General features: G+C 36.0%; 1 non-coding gene and 1 pseudogene across 1 annotated transcript; both read right to left on the bottom strand.

Moving 5' to 3' along the window:
• The window catches only part of LOC101569816, a 151,403-nt pseudogene that overhangs the window by 20,087 nt on the left and 111,286 nt on the right, over positions 1–20,030 (bottom strand).
• LOC111815997 lies at positions 19,503–19,660 on the bottom strand. The gene has a single exon (XR_002820555.1). It is a non-coding gene; the product is annotated as a U1 spliceosomal RNA (small nuclear RNA).

The following is a 20,030-nucleotide window of genomic DNA, read 5'->3' as shown; positions in this document are numbered from 1 at the left end:
CAAGTAGAAGCCAGGAGTGATTGCCTGTTCTTGTGCCCCCTCCTTTCCTGCTCGGACTTTGAACACATTTCCAAGGTGTTGTCCCTTCAAGTTGCAGTCATTCAGTACAGAATGATGGCCCCAGGTATAGATGTCTGTTGACTGTCATACTAGCTCATAGATACACATTTGTACATGCTAGAGGTGACCTGAAATAGTAGATTCTGTCATCCGATTGGCTAGGATTCCATCTGCCATGTGTGTCTGTGTGATTTTGGACAAGTTACTCAATCTTTCTGAGTCTTGGCTTCCTCGTTGTAAGCCAGGATAATAATAGCACAAGTCATTAGCAACTATCTTCCATGAAGTTCTTAAATGTGTCCCAGCATTATTTGACAATGATTACACTAAATACCAGTATATTTCTGAGCTCCGACAGAAGAATTAAATTCATGGGATACTATTATTTCTGTTGTTGGTCAGACAGCTTTCTCTCTCTCCTGTCACTCTATCCCAACAGAAGACTGTAGGTCCCAGAGGCTGAAAGGCACATCCAGAGCACATCTGTGCCTCCAAATGACTGTGTGGGAGACTTTCTGCAAAACTGGAGGGAACAGAGAAGGATGGGACAAGACGGTGATGAAAATTTAAAGTGCTTTATGTACCTGTACAAACTGCCCACAATAAATGTAGTGATTATGTACTGAAAACATGTTTTAATAAAAAATACACTGGGTTAAAAAACTAAAATGTAACTGTTTTACAATCCTGGAGGCCAGCAATCTGAGATCCAGGTTTTGGCCAAATCATGCCCATTGGGAAGCACGTGGTAAGGATCTGGTTCAGGCACCTCTCTTAGCTTCCAGGACTCCTTATCTTAGCACAGCATAACTCTCATCCTCACATGGACACCCATTTCACAATGCTGCATGAAGATTATCTGAGCATTTTTGGTTTTTTAAATTAATTTTATTGAGAAACAAATAGCAATGAGACAGTCTCAAAACCGATTATTAGCACATTTTCAATAATTAATACATTGCATATTGTTGACTTTTTAGTCATTATTCATAGTACAAGATGCATATATGATACCTTGTCCAAACACTATTAGTACAAATCTTTCTTCTCACTGAATTAAGAGAAAGTAACTGTATATCTCTCCTATTTTGTATACACAGTTTCAAAATGGTCCTTCATTTATATTCCCTTTTTTTCTTTAGTTTTTTCAGAGATGGGTATTCCATTGTCATTTAAATATTGTATGGGCGTAAGTTCAACAAAATAATTCAATATAATCCAGTAGTTCATAATAGTAGTGGGTTATCTGTAGGACTGGCAATGTCAGAAGTTGTTAACTTGAGCCTTTTGCAGCCCATCATATTAATATGACTTTATTTTTTATACCTTGTTTCTATACTTTTCTGCTGGATGGGTAAGACCAAGGTAAAGCAAGACCTATATAACAAGAAATGTAACTTCTGTATCTGACAAGTCAGTCACATCCCCTCAGGATTTACCTTGAAATCCTGTTCTGCAGTTTGTAGATCCTTTGACATTGTGAGCATTTTTGAATCCAGACTTCCCTTTTTCATAAGGACCCTAATTATACTGGATTAGAACCTAAGCTAATGTGTTCACTTTGACGTGATTTCCTCTATAAAGATCCTATTTCCAAATAATGTCTGAGGTACTGGTGGACCCCACCTTAGGACTGGTATACGTCCCCAACACCTAACATTAATTTACCATTTTTATCCATAACAGTAACATAATAGCTAACTTTCGCCTTCTTGTCTGTGCTTAAATCTGCAAGTAAATGGAATGCGAAATGTCAGGAGTGAGCCCTGTCTCATTCTTTCCTGGTTACTGTTAAACTACAGAAAAGTCCAGGCTCTTAAAGTAGATCTCCTACCCAGCTACAGGCAGCTACATTTTACTGTGATATGAACAGACATCCTTAGTTTTCTTTTCATTAAGAATTTATTCACACAGAGTACTCTGAATTGATCACAGAGTTGTACATATGATACACTACATTCTGTCTCTTAGTTGGACTCACAATTCAATTTTAATTTTTAAACATTATTTTGAAAAATTTGATTCAATTTTGAATTAATTAATATTTAATTAATTTTCTGAATATTGTTCAATTTTAATTTTATACTGTTTCTTTGACTGATAATCTACTTATAAGGCATGGCATGAGATTTTCTCCTAGTATTAGAAACTTTAAAAAGTGTCTCTGTTCCTTTTGATAAAGTGTTTCAATCATGTACTCCCATAATACATTTTGTGTTAAATAAAAAGTTTATAAAGCAAAAAAAAAAGAACTTATTCACACATTCTTATAAGTCTTTCAATGATATGGATCTGCCTTTTCTGGTCATGCAAATCTATTTATTTATTTATTTATTTATTTATTTTATATGGGATCATGCCATGAAGGTCAGACTCATAGTGATCCTCCTGTCTCTGCTTCCCCAGTGCTGGGAGTACAGGTGTGCCCCACCACACCCGGTTTCAGGGCCAGCACGGCACGTGGTACTGGTGGTCAAACTCAGGACCTTGCGTTTGCCAGGCTGGAGCTTAGACTGCCAAGCTATCTCCCCATGACCAGAAATTCTTTTTCATCCCAGGCACCACGTGCTGCACTGGCCCCCGGCCTGCTGAGCCGGCCAATGAGACTAGGCATGGTGGTGCACACCTGTAATCCCAGCGCTGGAGAGGCTGAGACTAGGAGGATCATCTGGAGTCCAAGCTGCATAGTGAAAACATGGACCAAATGCATTTAAAAATAATAAATTAATAAAGAATAAATAAATAATTTTTTTTTCTGGTACCAGGGATCAAACTCAAGACCTTGAACTTGCAAGGCATGCACTTAAGCCACTGAGCTATCTCCCTGGCACTTAAATTTTAAAGAATCATGAATAAGGTTGTGAGAAGTAAAGCAAATATTTTTACAACTATATGTATTATTTATTATATATTATTGCATATTGTATATCATACATATATATACATCCATATATACATATATATATTAATGTGTTTGGTACAGGGTCTCACTATGCAGCTCAGACTCGAGTGATCCTCCTGTTTTCACCTCCCTAGCACTGGGGTTACAGGCATGTGCCACCACACCCGGATGCACCAGGGGTCAGGGCCAGCACAGTATGTAGTGTGTGGGATTGAACTCAGGTCCTTGAGCTTGCCTAAGCAAGCATTTAGTCTGCTGAGCTATCTTGCCAGCCCTTAGAACCATATTAATGACCACATTTTATATCTGTGATAGCAAAAAAAAAGTAGCATTTTATTTCTGCATAATGATAATATCAAAATAATACAATTCGAATTTAAAAAAGCATTTGATATCAATATTAAGAATATACATCCAGTTATAGTGGCACACTCCTGTAGTCCCAACACTTGGGATACTAAGGTACGACAATTGCCACAAATTCGAGATCAGCCAGGGCTACAAAGTGAGTTCCAGGGCAGGCTGAACTGCGTAGTGAAATTCTATTTCTAAAACACACACAAAAATTTCAAAGAGCCCTCAAATACACAAAATATGCCAACATAATCAACCAAAATCAAGCAGCATACAATTGTAAATGTCATTGAACAGTTTTTGCATCTATGTCATGTTTGATATTCAATACACATTGTAAGGAGTAAAAATAAAAGAATTTCTGGAAACTAAGCCTGTGGTTTGTTCATGTATTCTCTCTTGCTCAAATTCATAATTTTGTAGTCTAGTTTCTTCTCTTATAAACTGCCTTTCTTTCAAATGGATCATAGATTTATGATAGTTTATTGCCTAAATGTTTATATATGAAACATTAATACTCACAGGAAAGCTTCATTTTTCTCTATATTTTGTATATTGAAAACCAAAGTAGCTCAGATAACTACTTTCCCTGCCTGCAAACCAAAGAGGCTGACCAACAGCTCTTTCCTATAATCTAGTTTTCAAAAAGCCAAGACGAAGAAAATTCAGGCTGTAGGCAGGCTAGTGCATGGATCCATCACATTTGAAGTCTAATAACTTTTTCAGAACCACAGTAAAAGAATAGAAAACTGTTTTTATTTGAATAAAATCTACTTCCACAAAAATAGAATTACCAAACTACTTCAAAGGTTATTTAGTAAATACCCCAAGGATGGTTTCTAGTTTAAAATTTAAAGAAGGGCTCACATAACTTTTCAAATAGACAGACACTAAGAATTCTACCTACAGTAAGAAACACATCCCAGAAAAGAAAGGCAAAAATTACCATAATTGATTGTTGATTTGTTAAAAATAGCCAGGATAAAATTAAAAAATTAAAAAGAAAAAGAAATTTTCAACTATAGAGTATATATTCAACAATACAATATAAAGACTCAAAAAAGTACAAATCCTTAACAATACATAAACCTACCACTTTTATATTGAAGAACAATCTTTTCTTTATTACTTCATTCCTCTGCCTACAGACATATGCAGCTCTTCTAAAGAGCTTTTCTTTTCAGTGAGACACTTTCGATTTTCCTGTCATCATTCACTTTCTGTTCTCTCCTCAGTTTTCTAGTGTGATGTCCATCCTCGCTATTTTCTTTTGCTCCTCATCTAACTCTTCTATAGCCCTTAGTGATAACATTCCCGCAAACACTCTTTTCAGCATACCACTCCCCATGGCTTTCTCTCAGGACTCGTCCTTGATGTTTTTATGCTGGAGCTCTTCCCTTGGTGCGCACCTTCTTCTTTCTCTTTCTTTTCCTGGCCCTTTCAACAGGTCTCTAATTATACTTTTATACCTTTCTACTATTATATCTTTGTCTCCTTCCCCTCTCAATACAGACATTTCTTATGAAGGTCTATGCTGTTATTCTACCTTCTTCCTATCTCTATTAGATGACCACGTAGAACTCAACTCTATGTTTCTGGTTTTTCTAACTTTTACTCTTCATGCACATGTTTATCCAAGTAATTTACCAGTACTCATACTTGATGTGACAGTAGCCCTACCACCCTTTGGCTCAGCCTCTCTGTGATTCTCTTTAATGCTGTAGTTCTCATTAATAATATTTTTTCCATCCACAATTGACAAATTTGACTCACTACCATTTTCTCATGTAAATACTTTATCAGCTCTGCTACTTTAGATAACTTCTAAATGAATATAAAAATGAACATACAAATATATTCATTGATATTTTCAGGAGCAACCTATGCAATTTTTAACCACACACTGAGTTTTGTAGGTTGACAATATAAAGTTAAGCACACCAGGCATAATCTTTATCTTTGCTTGTTTTTAATCATTTGATTAAAATTGTATTAAATGTTAAAATAAAATAAAACTCAAGTTTTATGTAAATAATAAAGGGAATGTACATGGGAGTGCTAGAGAAAATATTTGGGAGGTTGACCAGCCTTAGGAGGTCAGAAATGACTGAAGTAAAAGATTGGATTGAATGGCTGGCTGGATAGCTTCCTATGTGCCTGGAAACTGTAGCCAGAACTCAGGACAATTATAATATGAAGATAATAAGATTAAGATTTCCTGAACTTATTCTGTTAGTTCCCCCAGTCCCTAAAACTAACAGATTATTATGATAGCTAATTTTAAGTGTCAACTTGACTGGGCCCAGATATCAAGTTGCCCAGATATCTGGTCAAACATTATTCTGGGAGTCTCTTTAAGAGTGGTTTTGGATGAGATTGGCGTTTGTATTAGTTTTCTGGACAAAACTGATTACCTTCCCAATGTGGTGAGCCTCATTTAATAAGCTGAAGGTCTGAACTGAACAAAAGGGATTACCTTCCCCATGGAAAGAGGATTCTTCCTCCCTGAAAGATTTTAAATTGGGACCTTGAGCTCAAACCAAAGCATTACTTCCTCCTGGGCCTTAACCCTGCTGGTGTTCAGATCAGAAACACACCATCAGGTTTCCTGATCCTCAGGATTTCAGCTTTAGAATGAAACTACACAACATCTCTCCTAGGTCTCTGTTTTGCCAACTCACCCTGCAGATCTTGGAAATTGATAACATCCATGATCGTGGGAGCTACGTTCTTCCTTATAATAAACTCTGGGGGGTGTTGACTACGTGTGTGTGTGTGTGTGTGTGTGTGTGTGTGTGTGTCCTTTTGTTTTTGTTATTCTGCAGAAGCTTGACTAACACAGTTAAGAAAGATTTTTAGTGAAATTTCCTAATGTAATCTCTGCAATTGTCTTTATTTTAACCCACTGAGAATGAACAAAGTGAATTGAGTACCTGCTGACAGTGTGTATATTTATAGGATACCTTTTATTTTTGTTAGGAAATCACATAGAGAAATTTATAAAGACAGAATATGAGACTTGATGCAAAAAATAAGGCCCCAAATCACTATGGGTGAGCCATCTTACATGAAACAAGATTAGCTTTCTTTTGCTCCTGGGAGAAAATAGAATAAGGAGGGAAAAAACAGGGAAATGAGGAAAAGCCAGCCAACAGTGCTACGCAAGAAGGAAGGCAAGAAGGCTAAGACACAAAGGATGAGGTGAGGCCCTGATGCTGAAACTGGACAGATTTGAAGAGCCAGGCACTCAAGATTCACCACCACACATGTCAGTGACTCCACAGCAGGCTGCCCCGGTTCCTTCTTTTTCCTACATAGAAAACCGTTTCACTTACACAGTGTGTGGCCCTAGACCTTTCCTAAGGCCCACATGAAATGTGCATTCCAATCATTAAATTATGCTCATTTTTTTTCCTAACTAGTTTATGCATGGGCATATGCCAGGACTATGGCTCCTGAAAAAAAAAAAATGTAGTTAACATGTTTTCAGAAATGTTTGGTATGGATTTCTCTCCCTTTCTTGCCCAAACAAAATTTGAGCCTTGACAGACCAAACTTGAAAAGTTCACCAACCTTGGAACTTCCAAGATCACAGATCTTCTTATGTGAAAAAAGAATTTCTTTTTGCTTTTCATTTTTTACCCAACTTTACTGTTATTTGCAGCCCAAGGCAAAAGAACTAAAAGACAGTTATTTGTCAGTAACCTGATGAAAGCAGTGTATAAAAACTGGTGAAAATAAACTCGTTTAATATGTTCTGGACTGAAAATTTTATGATGCATAAAATAACTTTTAAGCAATCATACCATGTTATCTACCAGAATATAATTTGTTAATTTATTTAAATATCTATTTGCTAATAAAACTGCAAGATACTTATCATGTATGTTTTAATGTCCCTGAAAAGTAAATAATGAATAATATAAAAATCATTTTACATTTACATAATATTCTGTATAATGCTGGCTAATAAAAAATTCTGTCTAGGATATGAAATGAATCTTAACCCATTTTACTCCTAAAATTATAATTGAATTCCCAAAGTATTTTGATTTAATTTTTTGTACCTCTAAGGATACCTTCCCATTTTCTTTAATAAGAGCAGAGGGTTGTTCATATTCTATTAGCTATGTGTGTTTCCAAGCTAAATTAGCCCTTATAAAATTATGATAATTAGAGAAATAATAACATTATGGTGTTCTAGATACTGAGCTAAACAATCTGCTCAGACTATTTCTTTTCAACCTCATCCCTTCCACTCTTTCAAGTGAGAATTCTAACTAGTTTTTTGTTTGTAAAGTCATGATATACTGAAACACTTAATAAATTAATTTTTTAAAATATAAGACTAGTAGGGGCCGGGGAGATGGCTCAGTGGAATAAGCGCTTCCCTGGCAAATGCAAGGGCCTGAGTTCAATCCCTGGTTCTACAAAAAAAAAAAAAAATCTATATACATGACTAGTGAAACTAGAGTTTTAAGCAAAAATTATTTTATAACAGAATTCTTCCTTTTCTTAGTTTAGGAAAACTTTTAAAATTATATCATAATTTGATCCCTGCTTTAAATATTTTAGTAATGTTCAATTTTTGTATAGAACAAATGTATTCTAAAACTTATATAATATCACAAATAAGTTTTAAAAGATTGAAGTAAGAGGTAAGTATGATGCATTTATAATTATAGACCATACTAAGTCCTCTCAATATCAGAAAATTGCATGGCATTAAAATTTGATGGTCTATAGAAGTTCATTTGGATATTTGGTCTAATACTCATTTGTAACAGTTTTTCATCTCGTTTTCTTGAAATCTATGGAGATTCACTACAAATCTGAAACAGTGAGAGGATACATATATTTAAGGAATAGAGAAAAAAAATGTCATCCACTTTGCAAATTCTTAAGAAGACATGTAACTGTGAACTGTTTTAATGAATGTCAAATATATTGCCTTACACTGAGAGTTTCTGTAGTTACCAAACTGATTATAACAAAACTGATCTCTGTAGGGATATATTTATTGCAAAGGGCTGTGGCTTTAACATATACAAGCCCTGAGCTACTTGCATTAACAAAGTACAAGGGCTTTACAGGCAAGAATCATCTCCTTGCTTTACCACACAATTTGGTTTGCTCATCTGATCCAAAAATAATTTTTATGTTAAAAGCATAGTGTTCAAAGTTAATGTTAAAGAGTTCCTATTCGCTCTGCTCAGCAATTTTGATAAAGGAAATAGTGCCTTTTTAGTAGAAACAGAATGCAATAAAAGTAGAGAACTGTCCAAAAAAAAAAAAGCAATGAAATTATTTAATATGAGTTGAATTTAGTAAACGCATACACGCTATCAAGTTTACCATTTCTTTGTCTTGATCGCCATAATTAATCCTTTTATTTATTTCTACTGTAAATTTTCCCTACATATAATTATTAACCAAAAGAGACTAAAAAGCTATAAAATATAATATACACATTTATAAAAATACAAAGCAAAGCTTTGGGGCAGGGGAAATGGCTTAGTAGAGTAAGTGCTTGCCTGGCAAGCACAAGAGCCTGAGTTCAATCTCTGGTTCTTGGAAAAGAAAAAAAAAAAAGCATTGCTTTGCAAATAAGGAAGGGGAAAAAGTTTGGAGGGAGGGAAGAGGAATAGGGAAAAAGAGTTACCAAGATACATTACATACAGCTGCAAATTCCCTACAATAAATGTGATCATTATGTGTACATAAATTGTACCAATAAACTTAACAGTAAAAAAATTGATAATAGTATAGCAACCGATCCAAAATAGAAAATTAAAACACACAAATTTTGAAATATGTCTGGGGCACGTACTTTCATCTCTTCTCCCTCACAGAAACTCAATAAAACGACCATTAAAGGAATAAAATGCTATCAAAATACAAGAAACAGGAGAAGAAGAGAGGAGAACAGTAAATAAAACTATCATCTGAAAGATGAAAAGCAGATGACTTAGTAAAATGGAAGAAACCATAACTCCCAGCCTACAGTGTGGAATATCAATGAAAATCATTCCAGATTTTACAAAAACTCAGCAAAGCTCTGGGTGTGAACTAGACAGGGACTACATATAGTGAGGATGCTTCCTGGAAGCTGACGGGGAAGCGTCACAAGAAGATGCATGTGTAGAGTAGTCAGATCAAGGCACGACAACCAGGTACCAGGCAGGCCTCGCTCTGTCTTCCCACGCTCTCACAAAAATAGTGGATGCCAAAATGCAATTCAATTGAGAAATCAAATCGGAGAGACCAGACTGTGGTATATTAGGAACAAAAAGAACAGAAAGGAACAAGAAAGACCAAGAGATACCCATTGTCTGAATGTTTGTGTCCCCTGCCACACACAAACACATACGAGTTTATGCCTTGAAATCTAATCCTAAAGGGATGATATTTGGAGGTGGAGCTTTAGGGAGGTAATTAGATCTTGAGAGCAAGCCTGAGGGAACAGATTAGTGCTCTGATAAAAGGAGACTCAGAGGAGTGCTTTGCCTATTCTTCGATGTGAGAACACAGCAGGAAGATTTCACACCCATGAAGGAGCAAATGGTCCTTACACAATGCTAGACAGTGAATCCGCCTGCCCTCTGATCCTGGACTTCCCACCCTTTAGAATTAGAGCAAATTTCTATTACTTATGAGTTTCCCAGTCAGTAACAGTCCAAACAGATTAAGACAGAGACTACAGGAAATTCTGAATGTGAGATAGTAGGAAACTATCCCTGTCCCTCATGCTGTTCAAAAAAATTAAATAAGACAATAAGGAAAAACACTTGGAAATGGAAAATATAATGAAAAATATTTTCAATAATAGGATGAAAAGTACAGTTTCAAAAATCTCTTATAAATGGGGACAAAAAGACATATAGCTAATAGGACAGAAAAACTGAAAATCACAGGCCTTGACCAGGAAGTCTGAATTTGATTAGCAGAAATTCTAAACTTAGGCAGTAGAGAACATGTAATGGGAAAAAATCATGAAAGAAATTTTCTAGGACCACTTAACTAAAAAAAAACACGTAACTACAAAGTAGCATAAAACTACATAGAGATAAAATTTTATAATACTGAAATAAAAAGTGTATATCCTAAAAGTTTCCAGAAGGAGAGATAGATGCACTAAGAATCCAGGATAAGAAAGCTGTACATAAGAATGTTCACTGTGACTTAATTAGAAAATCAAAAAGCTGGAAACGATAACAATATCCATAATATTCGTAAATGGTAGCACTAAATTCAGCAGTTGAAGAAAAAGCAAGCTACAGTTACATAGAATAATGTAGTTGAATATGAAAGACATAATGTTGAGAATAAGCCAAATATAAAATGTTATGTACTATATAATCCCATTTATATGATGTTCAAGAGTAAGCAAATATAATGCTAATAGGAACCAGAAAAGCAGCTAGATTTATTAGGTAAGAATGATTTACTGAGATGAAACATGTGTAGCAGGCCTTCATGGGTACTAGAAATATTTTATGTAACTTCAATCTCAGCAAGGGACCCTATCCATATATAATAATTATTTAAGCTATATATTTAAGATTTGTATACTTCATATATAAAATATCTCGCTGAACTTATTCTTTGACAAAAGAATAATAGTGCCATTGACATTATTTATAACATCACTGAAAACTAGAAGAAAACAGAATAATGAGTTCAAAGTCCTGAAGAAAGGCAATTCTTGAACTTAGAATTCTGTAAGTACTCAAATAGCAATTTAAAAACCCATAGAACATCTTAAAGTTTATTTTCTCAGTACTCTCACTTAGGAAAATAGAATAGATTATACTTCACAAAAGTGAAATAATACACTGAGACGAAAGAGAGAGAAAAGGAGAGACAGACAGACAGACAGAGGCAGAGGCAGAGAAGCAGAGAGAGGAAGCAGGAACAGAAGCTAGGGATCCAGGAAAGTAGGTTAACCTGGAAGAAACAAGGGATACTTCCAAATGATACAAAAATGAAGGGTCAAAATGCAAGGACAGCTATGTCACAGGACTGTGTGATGCTGCCCCTCTCATTAGGACAAAGGGCAGGAGAAATCACAAGATAAAAGAAGTTAAAGTGGAAATGTCTGCAATGCCTTCACCATAGAGCACTGGAGAACAATCAGCAAGAGCAAATAGGAAACCAGGGAGAGGGCTTGTTTATAGACAGTGTTCTATTTCCCTTTCTTCTTCACAAGAAAAAAAAGCAAGACAAAGAATATAACTTGGATAACAAGTGAAAAATACCTAAAAAGTCATCATAGAAGGGTCAGCCAAATAGCTCAGCAGATTAAAGCACCTACAAGCAGGTGCAGGGGCCAGGGATTCATCCCTGGGCTGGCCAGGCCAGCCCCGCCCCTGCAGCGTGCTGAGATGGCAATTGAGACTGGGCATGGTGGCGCTCGCCTGTAATCCCAACACTTGGGAGGCTGTAAACAGGTAGATCACTACAAGTCTGATCTAGTAGTGAGACCCTGAACACCCTGTAGACCCTTCCCTAAAATGCAGAAAAAAAGAGTCATAATAGATAGAAGATATACAAAGAGAATATTATATAATATAGCCATAATAAAATATAACAAATAATCATGAGAGAAAAAATACTGATTTTTTTTCCTTAAAATGTGTGAAAACACTACTCAAATTTCAGAAAATAAAAAAAAAAGCTACAAGCAAATTTTAGAAGAAGTACAGAGAGTTTTACTGGATGATTTTTATTGATGTTATGTATAACACAAGCGTTCCAAACTCTTCGTTTGTTAAAGTGTTTGGAATGCCGGCTGTCCTGTCTGTGCTGAGGATGGTTGTGCTTAGGATTGTCTACCCTGAGAGTCATGCAGAAGCAGCGTGCATTCAGTGGGAACCATATTCTAGTTTTTAAAAATTTTGATCATCTCCTGCACTAGTGATACATAATACAATGCTCTCGTGATTTTGGCTGGCAGCAGTTATGTTGGTTCCCACTCAGTGACAGATCAGAAGGGGAGACACCTGATATTCCTCAGTGCATTGTGTGGCAAGGGAGGATGTTCCCTAGGTGATGTGCACGAAATGCATTTTCAGTCTTCCATAGTTTTATTAAGGTGTAATCTGATGGACTAAAAAGAAGGAAATAAGCTTTCTAATTTATCATGATGGCAAAACCTCCTGGGAAAACATATAGAAAATTTCAGTTATGACTAGAGATGGAATTTTGAAATAAAATATTAGCAAATTAAACAGAATTATCTAACAACAGTGTAGTAAAATTAAATAAGGCTTATTCCATCATGATTGAAAATTAGCACCTTGATGTTATTTTATTACACTTAAAACTGGAAGGAAGGGCTGGACAGATAGCTCAGTAGACTAAAGCGCCTGCTTACGGAGAGCACAGGGGCAGGAGTTCAATCCCTGGAGCGCTGTGCCGGCCCCGGCCCTGGCCCTGGGACATGGTGAGAGGAGAAATGAGACAGGGCGTGGTGGCGCACACCTGTAATCCCAGTGTTTGGGAGGCTGAAAAACAGCAGAATCATTGCGAGTCCGATCTACGTAGTGAGACCCTGTAGACTCTGTAGACCCTGTACTAAATACATAAAGAAAAAAACCTGGAAGGAAAAAATAATATAATTATAACAACATGAAGAAAATCTATTAGGTGACATTTAGAAGCCCATTATTAATAAAAAGCAAAATAAAAAGTAAAGCAATCTTTCAATAGATGATGAGGAACATTTTCCAGAAACTAATAGTAAATAAACTGAAAGAAATGCACTGCTGTGAAATCAAAAGTCAGGAAAACCCATTACGAACATTGTTACTTAATATTGTTTTAGAGGTGAAGGGAATATCACATAAACATAGAAAAGCTGGAGGAAAGATGTCATCATTTGTAGCTAGGGCTATATATTCAGAAAATCTAAAGGGCTCAAAACTTATTAGTAAGGTTATAGTCTGCTCCATATTTCTTAAAGGGCTGGGACAAAATTCCTCTTGGGTCGTTCATGTTTCTGCATATCCTGCCTTTGTTCCAACCTGTCTTCACAAGGATCAAGGGACAGTAAGCACACCTGGGAGGTCCAGATAGTGTATCTCTCTGGAGCAGAAGGTATGTTTATTGAGCACCCAGTAAAATAAAGGTAATGTCTCACTGCAGACCAAAGGTCAGATAGGTTTGCTAGCTGTTAATTATGACACTTCATGTTTCCTGAGCTCAGTTCTCCAATCTGATACAATCAAACTCTCTGCACCCACTTGGGTTGCTCAGGTCTCCCCCATGGGAGCTGGGGAGAGCAAGAACAGAAAGTGCATGTTGCAGGCTACACTGTGAATAATAGTGCTTTCCTTCCAACTCAGAAGCACTAAATTTTTAAAGAAAAGGTTGGAGAGACAAAGGCTGATCCTCAGTGGCTGTGACACCTGGAAGAAAGGAGACTGCTCACGCTCCAGAGACACCAGCATCAGCTTGCTTCTACCTCTCCAACAGCGAGGAAAACAAACAACATAACTCAACAGGCACCGCAGACTGAAAGATGAACAGGTAACAAGAATCACAAAATGATGCATAAAACTTGATTCATTACATGAGGTATCAACTTGAAGGAAATGATGGTGCACACTCTACAGAACTGATAAGGCAAATATACCAAAACTCCACATATTCATCAGGGGATTTTTTTTTAACTTCTCAGTACCAGGAATTGAACTCAGGACCTTGGGCTTGCCACACATGCACTTGAGATCAGGATATTCTTTAAAATGTAAACAAATTAGCATTGGATTGTGAAAACATAAAAGCTAATTTGACTCAATAGTTAAATGATCAATAAAAAGAAAAGTATTGATCTTTGAGACTGAACCAACAAATTTTTTAGAATGACAAAACTATAAAATTATATTGCAATGATTAAGATTATAAAAGAAGAGGTAAGAGGTATGGAAGGTAAGAATAGAAGTCTTTTTCTTTTCTTTTCTATTTTTTTTTGTACAGGGTCTCCCCAGCTCTGAGATTACAGGTATGGGCCACCATATCCAGACTCAGTGGCCAGATCAGAACATCAGGGGCAGGGCCAGTGCAGCATGTGATGCTGGGGATTGAAATCCAATTCCTTCGCTTGCCTAAGCAGGCCATTAGTCTAATAAACTACCTCGCCAGCCCTAGGAATAGGAGTCTTAATACATAACTCATTGGATTTCATAAATGGAAGAATTAAAAAGAATGAAGGAAGACATTATTCTAAGGAGTCTCTGTATTTAAGAGAGAGTATGTGTTCAGATTAATCTAGTTTTAAACAGAACTAATAAAACACACACATATCCTAAATATATCATCACTGAATTTAACATTATAATGAATGAATCAAAAATACAAAATCTTTTAAGAAGAAATAAAATTTTAAAATCTCCAGATTTATACTGTCTCTTCACTTGCAATTTGAGATGAAATTGGAATGATGTTTTCAAAACTCATAGGAAAGCAACCAAACTGGCTCCCGCTGGCTACCTGGCATCCCTGGCACAGGCGATACCACTCACCATCTCCAAGCCAGTACTCCATTTTGCTTAACATTGACAAGAAGCAGCAGAAGTGCAAACTAGCCTAACCAACTGACCTAATCCTGGACAACACCCACAGGCTACCAAGGCTTCTGGGTGAAAGGAACCCTTCTACATTGTCAGTGAGAATGTGAACTAGCATACTATGATGGAAATCAGAAAGGAGATTCCTCAAAAAACTAAAACTAGAAATTCTATTTGACCCAGAAATGCCTCTTCTGGGAATCTTCTGGAAAGAGAGCCATCATACCACGTTCACAATGCATATCCGTGTTTATAGGAGCACAAATCATAATAGTTAAATCATGGAAGCAGCCTATTTGTCAATCAACAGCATGAATAAAGATGGATAGAGGAAATGTGGTATTTACACACAATGGGGTACCACCCTGCCACAAAGAAGGGTAAATTTGAGTCATTTGTAGAGAAACAGCCTCACCTTGAGATCATAATGTTCAGGGCAATAAATCACACTTTCAAGCTGAAGGATCACATGGTTTATCTTAAATGTGAAATTTTAAATATAAACAGTAAGATCAATAACACAAATGGATAAATAATAGAAGGTAGAGAAACAGATTTTCTCAAAAGTGAAGAGGATCAAAAAGTAGAGAGAGGAGAGGGAAGTGAAAAGGAATGAAAGAAAGAATTGAGTTGGGTTACTACATATAGTTATCAACTCAACACAGGAATATAAATATTATGTATTACAATCATGTACAAATAATGCAAATGAAAACACATTTGGGGATTTATTTCAAAAAATAATCTCATAAGAGAAATGACTAAGAACCATGAGTGACTCCAACAAACTATTCATCACACATGAAACAAATTACAGTTTTCAGACTTTTAAGGGCTTATAAAATATATACTCAGAAATGTTATGAAATAATACTTGGTCAATATATCCTAGATGAAAATCATTACAGGATCAGATATAATATAACTAGAAAAAGAAGTAAAATGTGTAAATTTCAAACTAATAAAGGAGAGACAAAAAGCAACAGAACATGGCAAGCACAAGAAAACTAAGCTACAGCCACTAAAAGAAAAAAAAGAGAAAATATGAAGTAAAAGAAGCCAAACAGGGCCAAATATATAAATAAAATACAAATAAGAAAGTTAAGTTTTTCTATTGAAAGACAAAAACTTATTTTAAATTCTAGCTATGTGTTTTTCATCAAACACTTCTAACTCAAAAATACTGTATATAAGTAGAAAAACTTAGCCAGATTATTTTAGGAAGAAAATTTAGTAAATAAAAAAGGGGAAAAAAGATGACAAATGAGACAGCAATCAATAAAATATTTTTAAAAGTGTAAACCAAAAATCAATAAAAGAAATAAGGTATATTTCATATTATTTAAAATCAACTTTTGCTTAGAAAATGTAACATCCATAAACTCATTCATATTTTTAAATGTACAAACAAAATTGATAGACTAATACAGGAGAAATTGACAAAACTATAGCCATGGTCATGATGGATTATTTTAATACTCTTCTCTCAGAAAGCTGTAATTCCAGAAAGACAAAAAACTAAAAAATTTAAATTATACAATAAACAAGCTGGATCTAAAACATTACAGTGACCTTTGTATTTAACTTACAAAGAAGGTACTGTTTTTCAACATCCATAAAACATCCTCAAAAACTGATTATATATTAGGCCATATGGGAAAGTGCAACAGATTACAGAAATCAGCTAAAATATAAGCAATGTTTTTTGATCATAGCAAAATAAATGTAAAAACAAACACTTCAAACAAAGTAGGGCTACTGGATACCAGAATCTAAGGGATATGGCCAAAGTAGTGCTCAGAGGGAGAAAATAATCCTAAAAGCATTTAGTAGAAACTGAGAATGAGTGAAACTATCCTGGTTCTCAATTAAGCTTTTCAAGGAAGAATACAGATAAACTTCCAAAAATAAGGAGAAAATAATTATTAAAGGCAGACATTTAAAATATAGAAAACAAGAGTTGGGCTGGGGAGATGGTTCAGCAGCATAAGCACCTGCGTGGCAAGTGCGAGGTCCCAAGTTTGATCCCCAGTACAAAAATAAAAATAAAAAAGGAAGAGTTGGTCAATAGAAGTTTAAACTTGATGAGAAATACAGTACTGGGGGTAAATTTGATTTGTGATCTCCCAATGAGAAAATTGAGAAAACCAAAGATGGATAAAAGAGACAGGTCATCTCACGAACCCTCAAGTGTGCAGAGCCAGACTGAACAGTTCCGAGATTGCATTGCATCGCTGTCCAAGGCAGCAGTGGGAACAGCACCAGCATCCAAAATCTATGGCTTCCAGGGTCAGTGATATAATTCAATGGACTAAGCACCTGCTTAGGCAAGCACAGGGAACAGGGTTTGATCCCCAGCATTACATACTATCCTGGTCCTGCCCCCTGGGCGCACTGAGCTGGTCACTGAGACCAGCATGGTGGCGCACACCTGCAATCCCAGTGCTGGGGAGGCTGGAAGAGGAGGATCCAAATAAATATTAATATTAATAATAATAATAATAACAATAATAATAACAACAATAACAATAATAACAGTAAGCTATGGCTGCTATCAATCTCAGCAGACAACCTAAGAATAGTAGTTGGTACCAAAAAAGAGAACTCCAGGACCCATGCCTAGTTTTAAGCAAACCCACACTACCAGTCTGGTAGTACTGGGCCCCTCAGACATTAAAACTCACAAAACCAGCAAACTAAAGCTCCACTCCAGGTCAACACCTTCTATTGCAGAGAAATAGCTGGAGTAACATCCAAATTATGCAGAATATGGGCAACAGAACCAAAAGATAGTGAAGGTGCACATGAAAGTCAGGAAGGAAAAGTAATGAACACAAATCTCAGAAAAGATGAGGCTACATTTTTCCATCATTGTGAATAAGATGAAAAGATTTCTAGAGACACAAAGTACAGAGTGAAGTACGAAGAAAAAAGTTAACCTCTCTTTCCATAAGTAAATGAGTGCTTGCCTTACATAAAAAATAAAAGGAAAGAAGTTCAAACAAAAGCCATGTATATTTACTAGAAGGGAGAAGAGAGCCAGACAATATCTTTACACACAGGGCAAACACTGGCAGAAAGAGAAGCCCTACAGAAAAAACTGGAGCCAAATGCTTTAACACAAGCCATTCAGCAAATCTAACAGTGCAAATCTGAATTACAAAGATTCACCAAAAAAAAAAAAAAACAGATTTTAGAAAATAAAATTATATTGCTAGGTGGAAAAATTAATAAAAAATATTTTTTAGAAAAACCATTTAAGAAATGATGAAGGCTAGAAAGAATCTAAGCTCTAATGATGTCACAATGCCCAAAAAGAGCTAGAAGATGGAAATGGAGGTAAATTTTTTAATTTACAAAGTATAAAGAAACAAATAAATAAGAACTGAAAGAAATGAATATATTTAGATTTAACTTGTGTTTTAAGAAAGACTGACATACATAAGAATAGTCCTCAAGGATTAAAACTTGTACTAAAATTACAATTCAAGAAGAGCTTTCTAAACTACAATATGAGGGTTGGCCAAATAGCTCAGCATATTAAAGCACCTGCAAGCAGGCACAAGAGATGAGGATTTGATCCCCAGGCCTGACATGCAAGTCTTGCCCCCGGGGCATGCTGAGATAAGAATTGAGACTGGGCGTGATGGTGCGTGCCTGTAATCCCAGCTCTTGGGAGGCTGTGAACAGGCAGATCACTATGAGTCCAATCTAGAATGAGACCTTGAACATCCTGTAGACCCTTCCCTAAAATTAAAAAATTAAAATAAATAAATAAACTACAAGATGACCTAAAATTACATTTTAAAGAACCACCATATGTCTTAGAAGACAGCCCAGAATGGCCCAAATCAAGACACGTGTTATGGTTTGTGTTTAGATGTCCCCCTAAAGGTTTATGCAGACATGGTTGGGGCAGGTTTTTCAGAGTTGGCTGAAAATAGGGTGTGTGGTGCTTGGATCAAGGACATGTGATTAGTTCACTGGTTGGTTTGGTACCACCCTAATCCCAACAGCCAAGATAGAATATAAAAAGGGCAGAAAGATACTTACTGCTTTTCCTGTCAGCCACAGCCATGAATGACTCCCCTCTGCCATGTGTCACACTGTTTTGGAGCCTGCAGATTAAGGACTGAAACCTCTGCAAACAGTGAGCTAAAAATATCCTCCCTCCCTTACTTTAGGCATGAAGCATTTTCTCTCAGTGATGAGAAAAATGAGTAAGACATGATGTATTAAAACACTAGGCCTTCAAGAAGAAAGGGGAAAAAATACTCTGGTCATCCAGGAAAAGAAGTGAAATTATTCATATGAGCAGATGTCAAATTTTTTACAATATCTATGTATGTGTGGAAAAAAGACATAAAATCAATACAAAGAAAATAGTTTAACACATAAGGACTTTGAAATCAATTTAATATGTCTTTTTTCTTAATTTTAACTTTACAACCTAGAAAACATTTAAAATTTAAATTGAACACATCATTATTTAAAAACATATTTTCTTTTTTTCTTTTTGATACTAGGAATTGAACTCAGGACCTTGCAGTTGCCAGACAGGTACTTATGCCATGGAGCTATATTCCTGTCCTGAAACCCACATTTTTTTTTTCAGGGGAGAGTGCAAACATCCTCTCACTATTACAAATTATGCAGTCAAGTTTCCCACATTTGGGAAAATCACAGGGCTCAGCACACTCAGAGTACAATGCATATGCTTCTCCCTGGGAAAACTAACCTCACGGTCATGGTATCTCCCCTGCCAACTAAGTATATATTTGCTTTTTTTTCCACTGAAAATCCTTTCTAAAACTTACCATCTTAGTACAAAAGAACATTCTTAATATTGAATTGTGATTCGCAAAATTTTTTGCACTGAAAAGAACCAGAGTTCCTGTTGAAAATGTCTGATTCCAGGTTGGAACAGGAAGTCTACTACAGTGATACTTGTCATACCAAAAAGAAGGAAGCCACTGAAGGCCACAAAGTTTATCTTCAAAAGAATTGGAACCCAACCTGAATGAGCTTTTATAGGCTGATGGGCAGGGCAAATGGAGTGACAAGAATAAGAACAACTTGGGGGCCAGGGAGATGGCTCAGTGGAATAAGCACTTGCCTGGTAAGTGCAAGCACCTGAGTTCAAT

The sequence above is a fragment of the Octodon degus genome, unplaced genomic scaffold (assembly GCF_000260255.1).
Source record: "Octodon degus isolate 3935 unplaced genomic scaffold, OctDeg1.0 scaffold00024, whole genome shotgun sequence".
Lineage (NCBI taxonomy): Eukaryota > Metazoa > Chordata > Mammalia > Rodentia > Octodontidae > Octodon > Octodon degus.
This window is presented reverse-complemented; position numbering and strand designations above follow the sequence as displayed.